Source organism: Cryptomeria japonica, chromosome 4 (genome assembly GCF_030272615.1).
Source record: "Cryptomeria japonica chromosome 4, Sugi_1.0, whole genome shotgun sequence".
Lineage (NCBI taxonomy): Eukaryota > Viridiplantae > Streptophyta > Pinopsida > Cupressales > Cupressaceae > Cryptomeria > Cryptomeria japonica.
Window position 1 is genome coordinate 775,653,613 of NC_081408.1, and position 18,355 is coordinate 775,671,967.

Sequence of the window (18,355 nt, forward strand, 5' to 3'; positions counted from 1 at the left end):
GAGAGGGGGGTGGTGAATCAGTATCTAATCGGTGATAGGAATTTCTTAACTTAAAACATGCTAAACATATTATAACAGTGTACCGGTATGGAAGAAATAGAGAAATAAATAGTATTAAAAACATCCACATGAAAAGCACACCATGACACAAGGTTTTAACGAGGAAACCCAGTGTGGGAAAAACCTCAGTGGGATTTGTGACCCACAATATTCACTCACTGGCCAATAAGAGAATATTACTTACAATAGGGGCCTGCACATGCAGGAAGACCAACTGCCTAGAGCTCACTGCTCAATGGGAAGTCTCACTGACTTACAATGTGGATTATGCAAATCCAATAACTTGTACTGCTTTACAATAGCATCTTCAATGCCAGATTCAGTACCAGTTTCTGCTCTGTTCTTTACATATACCCCTTATCATATATTTCGCATAAGAGTTCTACTTCCTAATTTTTCTACTTGCATACTAAATCTCTACAATGATCTCTTTTATATATAAGAGTCATTTTACAACATACCAAGTTAGCTTACAAAGTTTTTACAATAATAAACAAAATTTAATATAACAAATTCTTGTCGGCCTCTATGTCGGTATACTTCTTTTCTCTGTGCCGGTGCCGGTGTCCTAAGTGCCGGTGTAGAGTGTGATCTATTGATGCCAGTGCACTAACTTGCTGGTGTAATGCCTTGTCGGTGCCATAGAAATGTAAGGTTGCCATCAACGAAAAAACCTTCAATGACCTTCAATGTCTCATTGAGTGTTCATATGCCAACAATCTCCCCCTTTGGCATTGATGGCAACACTCATGAGAAATTTCAAAAGTGTTATTATTAAAAAAAAGTGGAGTCCAAAAATGTTACCCAAAATGTATGCTCCCCCTGAGCATGTGATCCCTGTGATATTTGAATTCTCTCATCCCACTATTCCCCCTTTGGCATCAATGACAAAGGTTGTCAAGATGTCAGTAGAGTTTGTAGTTTCAACCTTGTAACTGGGAAGTTACAATTTGAAATAGATCTACCAAAATTAAGTTTATGCTCTCCATAAACTTTTTACTGTCTCTTATTGTTGTCTCGGTTATTTTAACTGTATCAATGAGATGTTGCAAGTGCTTTGCTGGTGTTTTCTGTCCCTATATCAGTGGCTCAGATATTTCCTTCCGCAATGATGCTAGATAGTCCAATCTTGGACTCAGTTTTAATCTCAGATGCTTTGCCTTATTCACTATTCTCTCTTTTTCTCTTTCTAATTTAAGTAATTCTTCCTCAAAATTTGTTATCTTCTGTTCAAAAACTGATAATGTATCAGGTGAGTTAACAAAATTATCTGCAAGTTTGTTGATTTCATCCTGTACCTTGCTCATCTTCTTATCAATATCTACAATCAAAAAGTTTGTCTTATAGGTGTCTTTGTACAAAGTTTTGTACTCTTTCAATAAATTACATAGTTCCAGTAGAAGTGTGTCAAAATCTCTGGTACACTTCTTTATCTGCTCATCAAAGAATCTTTGCTTTTCACTTTCCAATTTGTCCTTCAATGTCTCTTCCTTTATTTTCTCAATGTTTTCTGTGATATATTTACACAAGGTATCAAATTGTCCTAAAGAATTTTATTGTCTATATTACAGTTAGGAGCAATTACCTTCAAAATTGGTATTGTGTCATCTATTGCCTTATAAGCTTGTGAGCTGCAATTTGTTATCTTTTTAATTGAATCTAAGAGCACCTCAGTCACATTAGTTGATTTGTGGCCTGATGATGAAGAGCCTATATTCTAAATACCGCCAGTGGAAGTAACCAAGCTTGTATTGACCTCTGGTAGGTCTGTTTGTGTTTGCATTTCCTTAAGCAATGGTTTATCTACTTCTCCAGTTGCCAGTTTCCTTGTTTCCACATGACTCTGTTCCTGTTTCTATTCCGGAGCCTGTTGCTCAGTTTGTGTCTTTGATGGTGTTCCAGCTTGTTGCTCTGTTGGTTGCTTTTTCTGTTGCTCTGTCTCAGTCTAAGTTCCTACTTGTTCCCCTGTGTTATCAACTGGCAGTTTCTTTTGAGTGTTATCAGTCTTCTCAGCTACCGGTGGCTCACTAGCCATTTCAGTCTTACCAGTCGTATCTTTGTCTACCACAATGTTGATCTTTTGTGTATCAACATTTACTGTGTATAAGACTTCAGGATTAGGATTGACATCCTCTACTTCCATACTTTCAGCTGCTGGTTGGTCTTCTATAGTTGTTGTTGTTGTTGTTGTTGTTATTACCGATGGAGTAATTAAAGGAGGTGGGGGTAAGTTGTCTTTGACTTTGATACTAGGTGGTCCACCAACTTTACCTTTACCCTTATTTCATTCTTTCTGATATACCTTTATAGGTTTGTGGCTCATGTATTCTTCTTGTTTTTCTTTTTCAACTAGGAAAATGTCCTATGCATTTTCTATCTCCTCAGTCACCTCATTAACTCTTCCAACCATTAAAGCAATGTGCTGATGTGCAGTAGAAAATACTGACCAATTGGCTTCAGCAATTAAGTCATCAATTTCTTTGGGTGTGTTCATCGGGTACATAGCAAGTAGCTTCTCTATCTTGATTTTCTTGTCAAGTTCTACTACTGCTTGTCTTCTTGCTTCCAATCTTTGAAATAGTTCATTTGGTACTTCATCTGCTACTTCCATAAAAAATTTCTTATACATGTCCATATGTAATATAACACTGTTTTCTACTTGTTCTTTTTCATCAGCTGTCAGAGTGTCATATAGTTTCTCTATATTATTCAATTTCCCTTCCTCTGTAATTTCATTTAATAGGATATCAAGAGGGGCCATGTCCTTATTTGTCCTTTTCTTCTTCTTAGGTGTCAGTTTCTTCTTCTTTGGTGTAGCCTTTCTTACCGGAGATCTCACTGCTTGTTGTTTTTGTCTTGTCCTCCTAGGTGAGGGTGTGGTTGCCGGTGAGGGATCTCTTTTCCTTACAACTCTCTTGAAAGTTGCAAGCATGTCATTCTCTGAAGAAGTACCTACCAGTGATAGGTGAGTTTCAGGTTGTGGAGCTGCTAACTCATCCTCTGTTATACTGGTTTGTTCCATTATTTTATCCTTGATTTCCTTTGCTTGCCTAGAACCTTTCCTTACAATTGCCTCAACCTTTTTCACTCTTTTCTTAGATTGTATTTGGCTTTCAATAGTTTCTGCACTACCAAATACTTCTTCCTTAGGTTCTTTGGGGGCTTCAAGAAGTGCTTTAGCATAAGTTTCAATTATATGATCATCTATCTCATAACCCATTTTTGTTACCCAGACTGTCCTAGGGATAACAGCTTCCATCCAGATCTCATCCTTCTTAATCACAAAACAAATTTCTTTCTTGTATTTGTCAACAATCTTTTGTGATAGTCTGATTCTCTTCTTCATTTTGTCCTTAAATGCTTGAAAATAGTCGTTTATATTTTGTTCCTTATCTTCTCCCATATTATTAAATAGTTCTGTCAATTGTTTGCCTACCGGTATATCAAATCCAAGTTCTTTGTAGCCTATACTGGGAACTTGTTTGGTTATATGTAGCATTAGGCATACTAACAGATTTCCAAACCTAAAAGTTCCTTTCTTATCTTTCTTAATCTTTCCAAGGTTGTCAATTAATTCATCCTTCAATCACTCACATACATCAATCTTTACATTATCAGTAACCATATCATAAGCATTTTTAATGCATAAACTTGAAACTGAATTGAGTCAGTTTGCATGAGTTGCCTTATACCCTAATATCATGCTGACAAACCTTACATTGGTGTCAGTTACATCATTTACTCTTAAGGACCTTTTATCAGATGTAGCACCAGTTAAACTAGTAACTAGGTCATTTGAGACCTTCTTAGTCTTGTCAGGCCTTTTACCGGTGGTCGATAACCCTGTGATAGCTAATCACATCCTAATCACATCCTTGGGAAATTTAGGAATGCTAAGGATCTCTGTAAATCCTAGGGTTTCAACAATTTTATGTTCATCTTTTACATTACCGGAAGCATCACATATGACAGATTTAAACATGGTTTTAATCTCTTCATCACCTAATTCCTCTATGTTGCAATGGATGTAAATTCTGGGATCTTCAGCATAAACAACTCCTTTAGGAATTTGGGAAAAAGCACCTGCAGTATCATCCTTCTTTGCTACTTCGGGAACTAGTTGAAAAATGGGCCTAGGGCGTTTTATAACCTCGACTACACTAGGGTTTGCTATATATTCAAGTGCAGAGGTGGATGCCATAATGATAAATACCTTTTTCTGCCTTAGGGTGGGTAAGTGCTTGAAATCCTTTGCTTCTTCGCTTGAAATGCCTTTGCTCTGGAGATTTCGCCCTCTTCGGGTGTTTGAATTCGCAATGAGGTGAAATGGAGCTAAAACCTCATATTTATAATGTTTATTTCGCCATCTATCATATTTAATGTATGCCGGTTAAGTAGTCACTTAACATTGTCTACCGGTATAGAAGTAATTTTTAACTTCTCATTTTTAACTGAGGGAATAATAGTACATGTGTCATTAGATTGCTAAACCCTTTGAGAAACTTCCTACCGGTGGAGTACTACTCTGTCCTACTGGTGAAGCATCACTTTGTCCTACCGGTGGGGTGTTGATTGGTTCTACTGGTGGAGGAGTAATCCCAACATCTAGATTTGCTTTTTTAATCCATTGTTTTGAGAATTCTTGCTTGACTTCTTCAACTTTTTCTTTTCCTTTCAAACTAGCACTTTTGTTGTCTGTCGGTGATCCTTTGCTTCTATAGAATTTAGCAATATGCCCAATCTTGTTACATTCATAACAAGTTACATTATTCTTTTGAATAGCTTTTCCATAACCTATGCCGGTTTGTGTTCTGCATTAATTAGATAAATGTCCAAATCTTCCACAAACATAACATCTCACATTCATTCTGCAATTTTCAGAGTTGTGACCAACTTTGTTGCATTTTGAACATTGACCGGTGGGTGTGTTGATATTCTGATAATTTCTAGATCTACATTCATTTGCTCTATGACCATACTTATTACAGTTAAAGCATTTTCCATTGAATTTATAAGCATTAGGTTGTCTTACCAGTTTGTTGTGATCCTAAATATTTGCAGTACCGGAGCTTTCACCAACTTCAAAGCCAATTCCAGAAGTGTCACCTTTAGGTTTTTGATTCTTCAACAATGTTCCAAGTTCCTCTGAGCTTTCCTTGAATTTTTCTTTATGTTGATTTGCAGTTTCTATTTCTCTTTCTAAGACCTCTTTCTGTCTCATCAGTTCATTGGAGTCATTCTGAGTGTGCATCAGATCTGTCTTCAATAAATCATTTTCATAGCTAAGTCTTGTGTTCTCATTTGCTGCATCACTTAGTCTTCTGGTCAATTCTTCTTCATTCTTCTTTCTATCCTCAATTTCTTTACAAAATCTCATAGTCATATCCTGCATCTTATTCTTTGTTGTCATGTTCTCCAGTTTCAGCTTGCTTATTTGATCATTAAGTGATTCCTTTTCATCATTCTCATTTTGCATCTTTTCACAAAGTTCTCTTCTCTTGTTTCTTGCAATAGTAAGATTTTCTTGAAGTGCCTGAATGATATCCTGAGCTGCCTTTAAATCATCTTCTAGTTTGATATTTTTTAATTTTTCTATTTCATAGTCTGAGAGAGCTCCTTCAAGTTGCTTCATCAGATTTTCCATCTTTACCAGTGTCAAGATCTTCCTCAAGCTGTTAGGCTTCTAAAAATAGAGGACCAAGCTCTGATATCAATTGTTAGGGTTCCCACAGATACTGAGAGGGGGGCGGGGTGAATCAATATCTAACAGGTGATAGGAATTTCTTAACTTAAAACATGCAGAACATATTATAACAGTGTACTAGTATGCAAGAAATAGAGAAATAAACAATATTAAAAACATCGACATGAAAAACACACCATGACACAAGGTTTTAACAAGGAAACCCGGTGTGGGAAAAACCTCGGTGGGATTTGTGACCCACAATATTCACTCACTGGCCAATAAGAGAATATTACTTACAATAGGGGCCTGCACATGCAGGAAGGCCAACTGCCTAGAGCTCACTGCTCAATGGGAAGTCTCACTGACTTACAATGTGGATTATGCAAATCCAATAACTTGTATTGCTTTACAATAGCATCTTCAATCCCAGATTCAGTACTGGTTTTTGCTCTGTTCTTTACATATACCCCTTATCCTATATTTCGCATAATAGGTCTGCCTCCTAATTTTTCTACTTGCATACTAAATCTCTACAATGATCTCTTTTATATATAAGAGTCATTTTGCAACATGCCAAGTCGGCTTACAAAGTTTTTACAATAATAAACAAAATGTAATATAACAAAATCCTGTCGGCCTTTGTGCCGGTATACTTCTTTTCTCTGTGCCGGTGTTGATGTCCTGAGTGCCGGTGTACAGTGTGATCTGCTGATGCCGGTGCACTAACTTGCCGGTGTAATGCCTTGCCAGTGCCATAGGATTGTAAGGTTGCCATCAATGACAAAACATTCAATGACCTTCAATGTCTCATTGAGTGTTCATATGCCAGCAGTAGTTCTGAAATGTATCACACGGATTTGAGACTCAAACATGTCTAAATAAACAATAGACATCTTTGTATCAATAAACACATTATGGTATTTTATTATGCTATTTTAAATCTGGAAATAGAAAGTTGAAAAATAGAATTACAAATCAATATTAAATTCTAATTGCAAAAAGTAATATGCTTTTGTAATATGAATGATGAGATACATAAATAAGATTCATAAATACCAATCTCTTATAGTTTCCATTCATCCTCATCAAATTCAGAGCTTTCTTGATTCTTGTATGTGGTTTCTTCACTCTGAGTTTGCATACCTTCATTGAACTGCATCTCAATGCTACCAGTAGGTCCAGTACATGAGTCAATAGTCCCATTGGCACTTTGGTTTGAAGTATTTCTCAAACCTCTTCTTTCACATTTGGACCTCCAGATTTGCACTGCCCTATCGTAAGGAAAAGTGTGCACATCATACCTAGATGTATAGAGCCTCAAGCAATTTTCCAAATTTTTATCTAGTTTGTTTCTTAGCTTTGATTTTAGGAACCTCAAAGCACTGAAAACTCTCTCATTTTCCACCAAACCCAATATCATGGTAAGATATAAATCAGAAAGCTTCAAATATTATTGCATTGAATCACACAATGTTGCATTCTCAGCTATAATTTTCCAAAGCCTTGTTACTGATTCCTTTTCGCGGGGGTTCTTCATTTTCCCATATTGTTCTCTCATAGTGTATGCAAAATGAGATGATTGCTCTCAAAGATGAGTTTCATCTAATATTCCATTTATAGTTACTCCACTCAATTCTCTGGATATGCAAAATTGTTTTATCAAAATCAGTAGCTTACTTCGAAAATCAGCTACAATGTTGAGGCTCCAATAATGAGGAAACACAATAGTCATGGCTTCAAGTAGGTTGTTAGGAGGGAATCTACTTCTAATTTGTGAGGAAAGATCATACACAAATTTCTTCACAGAAGTAGTTACAGTTTCAACAATCTTGTGGAAATATTCCCTTGTAACTCTTGCTAGTTTCTTCCTGGGGCACTTTCCTGGTTCCTCAGGGTCAACTGTGGCATAGAAGTGCATTGGTATCTCAAATCCCCGTACATTGGCACATACCTCCCCATCTACACCAATTTGTCAAAATTTATCAGGATTGTTCAAATCTGTGAGTGTTCGTCACTTAACAAATTTCACATCAGATAGTGTTGGTTGATTTTGATAGAGATTGTCGAGGGTCATGCATGTCATCTTATGCAGCGTAGCATATTCTGCAATATAAATAGCTCATTTTTGGGAAGCCTTCATAATATTCCTCATTTCCTCTAGCATGGGCAGAAGAGATGCTAAAGTTAAGAGTGTCTCTAAATTACTTAACCTTCGAAGAAGGTTAGGAAATTTTGGTTGATTTGATTCGTCGCGAGTTGTGTGAAATAGTCCAATCAAGGATGGATATTCTGAAAAAACTCGATGCGCTAGACCATCCAAAGAGATCCATCTAGTATCATTATCCTTGAGAAGCTTGTTCCCATCAGTTATTCCATCAACAAAGTGTTTAAATTCCATAAATTGCTTGGGACTTTGACAGAAGTGTTAGTAGAGCTCTCTGATTAAAATTTCAATTTTTTTAACCGAAGCAAACTTGCTCACAATTACAAAAGCTAGATTCATTTTGTGAGCCATGCAGTGAATTGCAGTAATGTACGGTGCAAATGAAGTTTCAATCTTTGTACAAAGACCGTTCCTGTGACGTTGCATTACTAAAGCTCCATCTGCTCCAACACAAACCAATTTTTTGGCTACCGTCATGTCACCCATACCTCCATATTCAATTAAACTTCTTTTTACTAGTTGAAATAATTTTTTTGTTGTTACACTCTCCTTCATTTTAGCAACAAATAGTAGATGAGGTTGGCAGGTATGATTCTCTTTAGTATAAACATGCATGCATACCCATGAAGTATTGTCTACTACTGTAACTTCATCTAAAGAAAATGCAATAAAGTTTGACTCTCTTATTTTTTCCTTTACATCTTATTTTTCAACCTCAGCAAGACAACTTGCCCATTCCCATCCACTGTTTACTGATCAGTGTCTATTAGGATAGTTAGGAACTTTCAAAAAGTGTAATAAACCACTAATTGATGGGAAATCTGTCATAGCACGCCCTCTACTCAAAATATAAAAAACAACGCTTAACTGAACAACTTTTCCGAGTTGTTCTATTTGCATTACTTTTCCACAACTAGCTTCAATAGAACCTTTAACTTTTCAACCTCGTCTATCATTTCTTTTTCATAAACTTTACCCATATGCTTTTCTATGGTGTCAAATTTTAGCTACAACCTAATTTCCTTGTTATGTTTCCAAGTGCAAATCTTACACCTACATTCTATTGGAGGCTCGCCTTCAATTGGATTCTCCACTGGTTCAATGAATGGATACTTTGATGCCCAATTAATTTGAAAATCTCTCACTGACATATCCCACTCTCAATCCTTTTTTTATTGTGGTTTATCCTTTTTTGATCTGGCTTTTCTTTTCCCATTTCATGCATTATCATCAATAGCATTATCACCCAAGTCGATTATATCATTCCGGCTAACTTGGGCATCTACCAGATAATCTTCTTTGAGATCATCCTGATCTGAGATATCTGGTTCGCTGTCGTCTTCAACATGCAGTGTAGGTTGTGTATTTTTTACTTGTACTTGTGATGATGTACCTTCATGATTTTCACCACACTCTTTTCCAAAGCCAAAGTACGAAGACAACTTTCTACTTTTTCTTGGCCTCTCATGGCCTTCCCCACATTCAAGTTTCCTATCCTTCTTCCCATTTGACATCTCCAAAGAAATAAAGGCTGCCAAAAGAATATCAATTTGTTGAAGAAGCAATAATAGACTATAAAGTATAATATATGTTTCATTGGCCCTACGACCTACAATCGAGATTTCTGAGGTCTGAATGTCGTGATTGACCACTTGGTACTGACGGGTCACCACTGAATAAAAATGAACTCAACAGTGCAAACAAATATAGATAAATTCAAAATAACATTATAACACTTGAAAATGTTCTCTCACCTTTAGGTCACTAGCAGTCGCCAATGCAGCCAACAACAATGAATTTCCTTAGTTTGAAATTTTGCTATTGATCATAATTCAGAGCCTAGAACCCACCAAATTGTGTAGAGATAGATCTGATCTTTGCATGTATTTATACCAATCCTTATATGACGAATTCTGCGGGAATTTTATATGGTATGCAAATATTTGGTGAATCCCGTGAAACTATAACACGACTTATGTAATTTTCGAGGCGATCATGGGTCATCCAAATAATTGGCAAATACAATATAGTTGGTGAAAGTTAGGGTGAATGGAGACATGCGTCGGCAAAATGTCGGGCGAATTGGGTCCTCCTAGCGAACAAATCTTCACATGCCTATAGGCGAATTATGGTCGTCTATTAAGGCAACCTTGAAGAGTGTAGGCAAAAAAATTAAATTTACCATGTGTCCAACGTATATTGTATTGGCAAAATCCTTGCATATAAACATTTAATTACATAGAACATATGGTGATCGAGCAGTGAATTTGACCGAAATTGATAATGTTCTGGCGACATGGCCACTCCCAGTCGGTATAAAATATTCACCATTTCCCAGGTCATCGACGTGAAAAATTTGCCATTGGCAAATATTTGCCACTAAAGTAAACTCTAAATTTGATGGTGATCATTTCCTGTACATTACATTATATGTTGATGATATGTTATTCATTGATAAAGGGAAAGGTATGATTTGAGAACTAATGTCTCAGATTGTTGCTAAATTTAAAATGAAAGATGTTGGTGTAGCGAAACACATTTTTGGGATGGATATTAGAAGAGATAGAGTGATCAAAAGGGCTATAGCTAGGCTAGAGTAAGTATGTGAATTCAATTTTATGAAGGTTCAACATGCAAGATTGTAGACCATTGTTGTTCTTTTTATAGTTGGAACAAAACTATCTATTTCAAATTGTCCTACATCTCCATTAGAGATGGAAGACATGAACAGAGTGCCTTACCAAAGTACAGTTGGAAGTTTGATGTATGCTATAGTCTATACAAGACCATACATGTTGCCCAAGTAGTGGGAGTTCTTTCCAGATATATGTCTAATCCTGGTAGAGTTCATTGGGATGGAGTCAAAAGAGTCTTCAGATATTTGAAGGGTACCTCAAAGTATTCTTTGTGTTATCATGGTAATTTGGATGGAGATGCGATTTCCCTTGATATTCATGCTTACGTGGATTCAGACTAGGTAGGTGATATTGATAGAAGAAAATCCACTAGTGCTTATGTGTTTACTTTATTTGGTGGTGCAATTAATTGGATGAGTAAGCAATAAACTGTGGTTGCTTTGTCCACTATGGAAGCAGAGTATATCATAGCTACTCATGCTTGTAAAGAAGCCATTTGGATTAAGAGACTCTTTCTAGATATTGGAATAAACAATGTGCAGTGACAGTTTATTGTGATAGTCAAAGTGCGATCTGCGTAGCTAAGAACTTGACATATCATGCCCAGATTAAGCACATTGATGTCCAGTATCATTTTGTCAGAGAAATGGTCGAAGATGGTAGGGTGAAGCTAGTTAAGGTATAGACTTTGATGAATGTTATAAATTTTTTAACTAAGGATGTGAGCATAGAGAAGTTCATATGGTGTTCAGAGTCTATGGGCCTCATGGCCCCTAGCAATTAATTTATTGTGTTAATAATCCCTTTGCTTTTGCAAGGTGCTCAACAAGTGGGAGAATGTTGGGAAATGGTGTCTCGACCTTGCATTTACATGAGGTTACTATTTATAGTAATTTTTTGTTTGAGCACAACATGGTGTGAAATTCTCCCCAAAGCTTTGAATTGGCTAGATAAGCATGTCGGTAAATTTTTGTTGCAAGATCATAGCTAGTTTTGAAGATATTAAAGTTTTTGTTTTTGAAGTGTGCGATGAAAGATTTAAATTTAATTTTGAGGACTTTAGACCCTCTGAAATGCCCTAAAAAGTGGGTGTAACTGGCGTAGAAGGTTATGAGGTGATGGAGCACTTTGCGAGCTTTCTGGTACATCAAACAATTTGTCAATCAAACACACAGTTCACAAGTTATGGCCTCCAAAAGTTTGGACTCCTGAAATAGAAAATATAAAATGCATCATACACATAAATGAATTAAAAAATGGAGGAACACGTGTTGATGTGTGTTTTGACATGTCATAGGGCATCTAGAATGGAGATAAGGTCAGCTCCACTTTATTGGGTGGTTTTAGCCCATAGTTTTGTAATACCGTTTGACGATTTCTTGTATCGTATCTCCTATATATGAGGTGTGTGACATAGAGGTTGTGTGTAAGAGTCAAATGACTATTGAGTTACCTCTGAGTCTCTGATTAGTGGTACTCATGTGAAGAGATTTCTCTACAAGTATATTATAATTTGTTATTGATTGCTGAATAATATACTGAGTAGCTTTTGGAGTGTGGGTTTTTTCTCCCGAAAAGGGTTTTCTCCACGTAAATCATTGTGTTGTTGTGTTGTGGTATGCAGGATATTATGTTTATTTCTATCAAGTTTCTGTAACTATTGTAATGATTTGTAAAATTTTTGCATTACCCTCCTCTCAAGGTCAGTGTAGGAAATTGTTTTGCTGCTTCCTTACAAAATCACTCTAAGCCATAAGAGGAGTGCATACATAAGTAGATTTTTAAGGTTAAAGGATAATGGTTTATTTAAGATCCTAAATCCAAATGTGAAGGGTTGATTTTAGACCTCAATTTGAGTGTGTGAAAACATGCCAAACATGATAGCCTAAAGAAAAAAATGAATTTAACAAATGATTTCTTTATGATTTTATAAATGACAATACAAGTCCTGTAAAGATAAAAAAACAATGGTATGATGCAATAATATATATGCTCATCACAAGATTATAATAAGAATTGTTTGCTTTTGACTTAGTCAAACAAGATCTTAGTATTTTGTAATATGTTTAATCCTAAAAATAAAGATGAAAAGTAGATACCCATGTTAAATTTCTAAGAGCTTTGCAAAAATGTTATTCTAAAAGCAAAATCTTTAGTTTGCGCCCTTAAAAGTAGATTTATGAAAAACCATAATTAACAAAGATCTATTTTTTTATTAATTATATAACTTTAAAAATTAAAATGTAGATAAGAAATCCCTTAAAAAAATTCAAAAGTTCCATAGAAATGTAAAAAAAATTATAAAATACATTGATTTGCAATTAGAAAATATTTTTAAAAATCATAAAATCATTATAACTCACTCATAATTAATTTTCTTAATCTAATTGTAGAAAAAATCAATAAAAATATTGTAGAAAAAATCACAGTCATTTGAGAGATATGATGAAATCTTTGAAAATCATAGGGTTTTGTCTTGAACTTTGTCTACACAAGGCTAGTCTTTATATTTTTTGAACATAAAAAGACAAACTAGCACAATAAGATTTAAAAAACTTCTGAAAATATAAATCAAATAAAGATGTGGGTCCCACCGTACCTAAATGTGAAGGTATAAAAAATGTGAAGCAAATAAGATGGAAACAATGTAATGTAAGATTCAAATGCATGCTCACACTTAATAAATCCAAAGATCTATGCATAGAATCAAATCATAAAATGTAATATCATAGAAAATACCTTAGATTTCTCCATTATTTCTTTGATACTTTTTTGAATGCTTGATGTATATTTTCTCTTATAATTTGGAACATAACTTTGATGTCAACATGCTCTCAATAATAATGCTAGCTAGGAAATAGTGAATTAGTGAAGGTTTTATGTATATATCTCACATAAAATTTGATCAATGGCGGAAATCAATTGTAAAGATTGATGGATAGGAAAATTAGAGAGAGGGTAGGACCTATAATTAGCACATGGATTGATGAGGTGGAGGGATAAAGAGCGTGTAAATGCAAAGAGGAAATAAATAAAATATTTATTTATTTAAAGTGGGAAAATTAAATATATTGTTTAAATTTATTTAATTTTGGCAGAAAAATTAAATATTTTTAAAATTATTTATTATAGTGGACCAAAAGATGAATTAATTAAATAGTAAAATTATTTAATTAATATTGGAAGAAAAAATAAATAAATTAAAGTTATTTAATTAATAATGGACGGAAAAGGATAACGAATTAATTAAATAATTAAAATTTATTTAATTATAGAGGAAATGATAGCTTAATTAAATAATTTCAAAAAATATTTAATTAATATGGGTAGAAGAATTAATGAGAAGGCGATGAAATGACATGATGAAAACACATTAGCCATTTTTAGATGTCTACATTGTCCAACAAAAATAAATCACATTTAGAACTACAAGTACCCATACTTGGCGAGTCAAGGATAGAAAATCTTAAGGAGATTGGGAAAAAATGTGAAGAAAGAATCAAGGCCTTGCAATCAAATAGATACCATGTAGTTTCAAAAAAATAGCTTTCTCCATCCCTTCTTGTTCCACTTGATCACATTTACATGCAAATTTGCCTTTCTAGGGTCAACTATGAAAGAAAAACATTGAAGGCTTCAATATTCAAATTAATGCAAAGGATTGATTAGTATGATCATCAAGAGGTAGAAGCACATGCTGATGCATTTTCAATTTTAATGGAAAGATCTCATTTTGAAGATCAAGACATGTAGATAGTATTTTTTTTTAGGACACTACATGTAAAGGAAAAGAGCTGGTATAATGGTCTTGCAAGCATTTTTTTTATTAATAGAATCAACTTGTGGTTGTCTTTGAAGAGGAATTTGTGTTGAGTTTGGAAAAGTGGCAAGAGAGAGAGAGTTTAGCATGGACTTTAGTCACAATTTTAGTTACTCTTTCCATGATTCCAAATGATTTGAATCTAGCAGACACACCTATATTGATATGTTTCATGGATCCTATGATGTTACTCCGAGTATTGGTTCAATACAAGAGGTATTCAATTTGGTAAGCGCATAGTAGGCATACATGTTCCTAGACTACATTAATGATGTGAGTGGAGTTATGGTTGAAATTTTATTTATCCTCAAGAACAAACTTACTTGTTGTGAACAAGCTATTGTAGACAACGATTATACAGAGGGGGTAGAGATTATAAGTGTTGGACATTGTTCTTGCTAGGATATGTTGTTGTCATTGATATCAACATATTCCTGTGATCTATTTCTCTGGTGGTTCCAGATTGGTTTATTGGGATCATGATTTGGTATATGGAGTATTCCTAGTATCATTATATCTTTTTAAATTTGTTTTTGTGATTCGGAAGCTTAATTGATCATATCATATGATCTGGTCTACAGTTTGGTTTTTTTTATCAATGCTTTATAGAGTTCAGTATTTCCTCTGATATATTTCGTTGTGATTAGATCTTGATTTGCAATTTTGGGAGATTGTTTGGGATGTTCATGTGTATCTCATTTCAAATGGTTTCTAATTTGGTGCCCCACAAGATATCTTTCTGGTCAGAGTTTCTCTTGTTTGAGTGTTCTTGAGTTTTAGATGTTGATTGATGAAGATTTGATAAATGGTGTTGGTGCGCAAATGGTTCTAATGTGCTTGTTGGTGTTTTTTGATCGTGTTCTATTTGTTTTGGTGGTTTGCATAGATTCTTGTGCATGTTCTTGGTGATTTTGTCGATTCGGTGATATTCTTCATGTTATGCAATATTCTTGTTGGTGTACCGTGTTGCGGTTGATCTTGGCATGATTTTTGGTAGCGTTGCGTGTTTGAGCATTTGGTTTAGGTCCATGTATATCATTATATTGGTCTAGTGGTCGCTCTTTGTATTGTGTGATGTAATTTTGTAATTGTGAGATGTGGGTTTAGCTAACCTTGTTTCCAAGGTTGATGGTCGATATATATAGATGACTTAGTCATGTAATTTGAGAGTTGATGATTTGTCTACATTATCAGAGAGTGGTATATGTGGTGCTTAAGCAAATTTATCCTTTGGTATGGTGTATTGAGCAAAGATCGTTGCAGGGCAGACAAATGTGCTTAACCGGAACCGTCATCAGGCATAAGGAGATGCTATATTTGTTGTTCGTATAATCCAAATGGTAGTTCAATCATTATTGTAAGGTAGTGAACCTTCCCCGAGGGTTGTATCCTTCTAGGTCATCCTAATTTGAGGAATGAGCTCTAGGCTGATGGTATGATGAAAGAATAAGTATCTGGTAGAATACTAAGAGGGGGGGGGGGTGAATATGTATGCTTAAAAACTGATACAAACTCCCAAACTCAAATTCAAACTCACAAAGTAAACTTTCACTTATCAAGATCAATACTCAACATCAACCAACATCAACCGGCTTGACTGTTATGACAACTTAACAGTAAACAACTTCAATCTTGTAAACATAAAAAATGCTTAATCATATGTCAACATATTCATCTCTCAATTCTTCCAATTATCATGCCTTATCAGGATAGTTAAGTAGTTAATCAAATCAACAAATAAGATCAAAACCACCAAAGCATTCACCACTTGACACAAATATTTATATGTGGAAAACCCAAATAGGTAAAAACCACAGTGAGATGAGACTCACAAGGATATCTATCTAAACTCTTCTAATGTTCACCCTGTTAGGAGCCAAGCGTGTTAAAGATTTTACAATAAGTCATGTTAAGAACTAATTCCTATTAGGAATCACCCAGTTAAGGGATTTACAAATATGCCTTGATGAAAAGCACAATACCCTGTTAGGAGTAACCTCGCTAGAGGATTTGAGAGTCCAAACTAATGGACTACCTTGTTAGAGGATTTAGGAAGTAACCAAGCTTTTTAGAGCTTACCCGGTTAGGGGATTTGAATTTCTGTTGAAATTATTAGAAAACAAAAGGTTTTCTTGATCTATTTGAATAGCACTACATCTACTTGATCAGATCCTTCTTAAGCTTCAATCTGCCTTTACTCAAACTACAGATCCATACACCGGTTAGGCAACCACACACTCAACTAGTTTCTGCCAATCTTGTCAACTTTGCCAACACAATATCATCGACCTTAAATACAAATGAACTAGGTCAGTAACACAACAAAAATCTAATTCTCATCATCAAGATTACAAACAAGTCAGTACAATCGTGACCATTAGAAATCATAACAATCTCTTCACATTAATCAAGAAAATTATAGCTGCTCCATAATCACTGCTTCATTGGACTTTGTAACTCATCACACACTATGCATTAGATGTAATCCACTTTGCTCATTTCCAAGATAACAAACAAACATGCCAAATCAATATGAACTAATCCTCATACAATGATCACACGTGTCTCCATCATTACCACTCAACATTAGATCTTAAACCAATAAACTTGATTGGTTAGGGTTTAACAGAAAACAACTGGTAGGGTTTACTAGTTACATAACATAGAAAGGTTTAACCCTTTACACCGGTTCAACTTACAAACTACCATATACCATTTTAAAACATATTCCTTAAAGTTTATCAGATCGGTTACAAGACAATAGCAATAACAACAATAACATCGACAATATCATGAATATCATTCACTAGTTCAATTGACATCAATGACAACATATCATTAATGAAATCTATATGCAAAATTCCAACAATCTAAAAATTCCAACAATCTCCCCCTTTGGCATTGATGGCAATACAAATATCAACACCTCTTATTGTTGTTGTGGATTGGTGAATAGGAATCCTGGTTTACATTACCAAGTATTCACTATGCTCTATATGTCTTCAGTCTATCATTGGTTCACCTAATTAGACACATAATTCTTCTCCTCAATCACATAATTCTTCTCCCCCTTTGACATCAATGCCAAATTGAAAGTAAAACATGTAATTCCAAATTGTCACTGTGCATCAACATATTGCAACCTGATGCTCCCTTGTGGAATACACCCACTTCCAAAAACATCAATCCATGTAAGATTTTGCAAGTCATTCAGGGACTGATGCAATTGGCATCATGCTCAATTGACTTCATGAAGAGGGACAACCCCCAAGTGACTTCTAAGATACTCAAAACTGGTCTTAGCCAGAGGTTTGGTAAAGATATCTGCAAGCTTCTCTTGGGTAGAAACATGCTCTAAGATAACATCTTTACTTTGAACTTTTTCCCTAAAAAAGTGATACTTCAATTCAATGTGCTTAGTCCTTGCGTGCAAAACAAGATTCTTAGAAATATTAATGGCACGTGTATCATCACACAAAATATTTATAGGTTCTGAGATCTTCATCTTAAAACCTTCCAAAATGCGCCTCATCCAAATAGCTTGTGTGCAATTCATGTAAGCTTCAACATACTCAGCTTCAGTAGTAGATTTTGAAGTAAAACTCTACTTCTTACTACTCCATGAAACTAGCCTTCCTCCTAGAAAGAATGCTCCATCGGTAGTACTCTTCCGGTCATCAATATTTCCTTCCCAATCAGCATCAGTGTATGCCTTCAAATCAAAGTTGCCTCCATATGGATACCATAACCCATAGTCAACAGTACCTTTCAGATATCTAAAAATTCTCTCAGTTGCTATCAGATGTGCTTCCTTTGGATTTTTCTGAAATCTAGCAACTATACCAACTACATGGGCAATATCCAATCGACTGTGAACAACATAGTGTAGTTTTCCAATCATTGACCTGTATTCCTTTTCATCTACATACTTAGATGCATCTTCCTTGGACAATTTACAACATGTAATCATTGGATTTCCAATTGGTTTA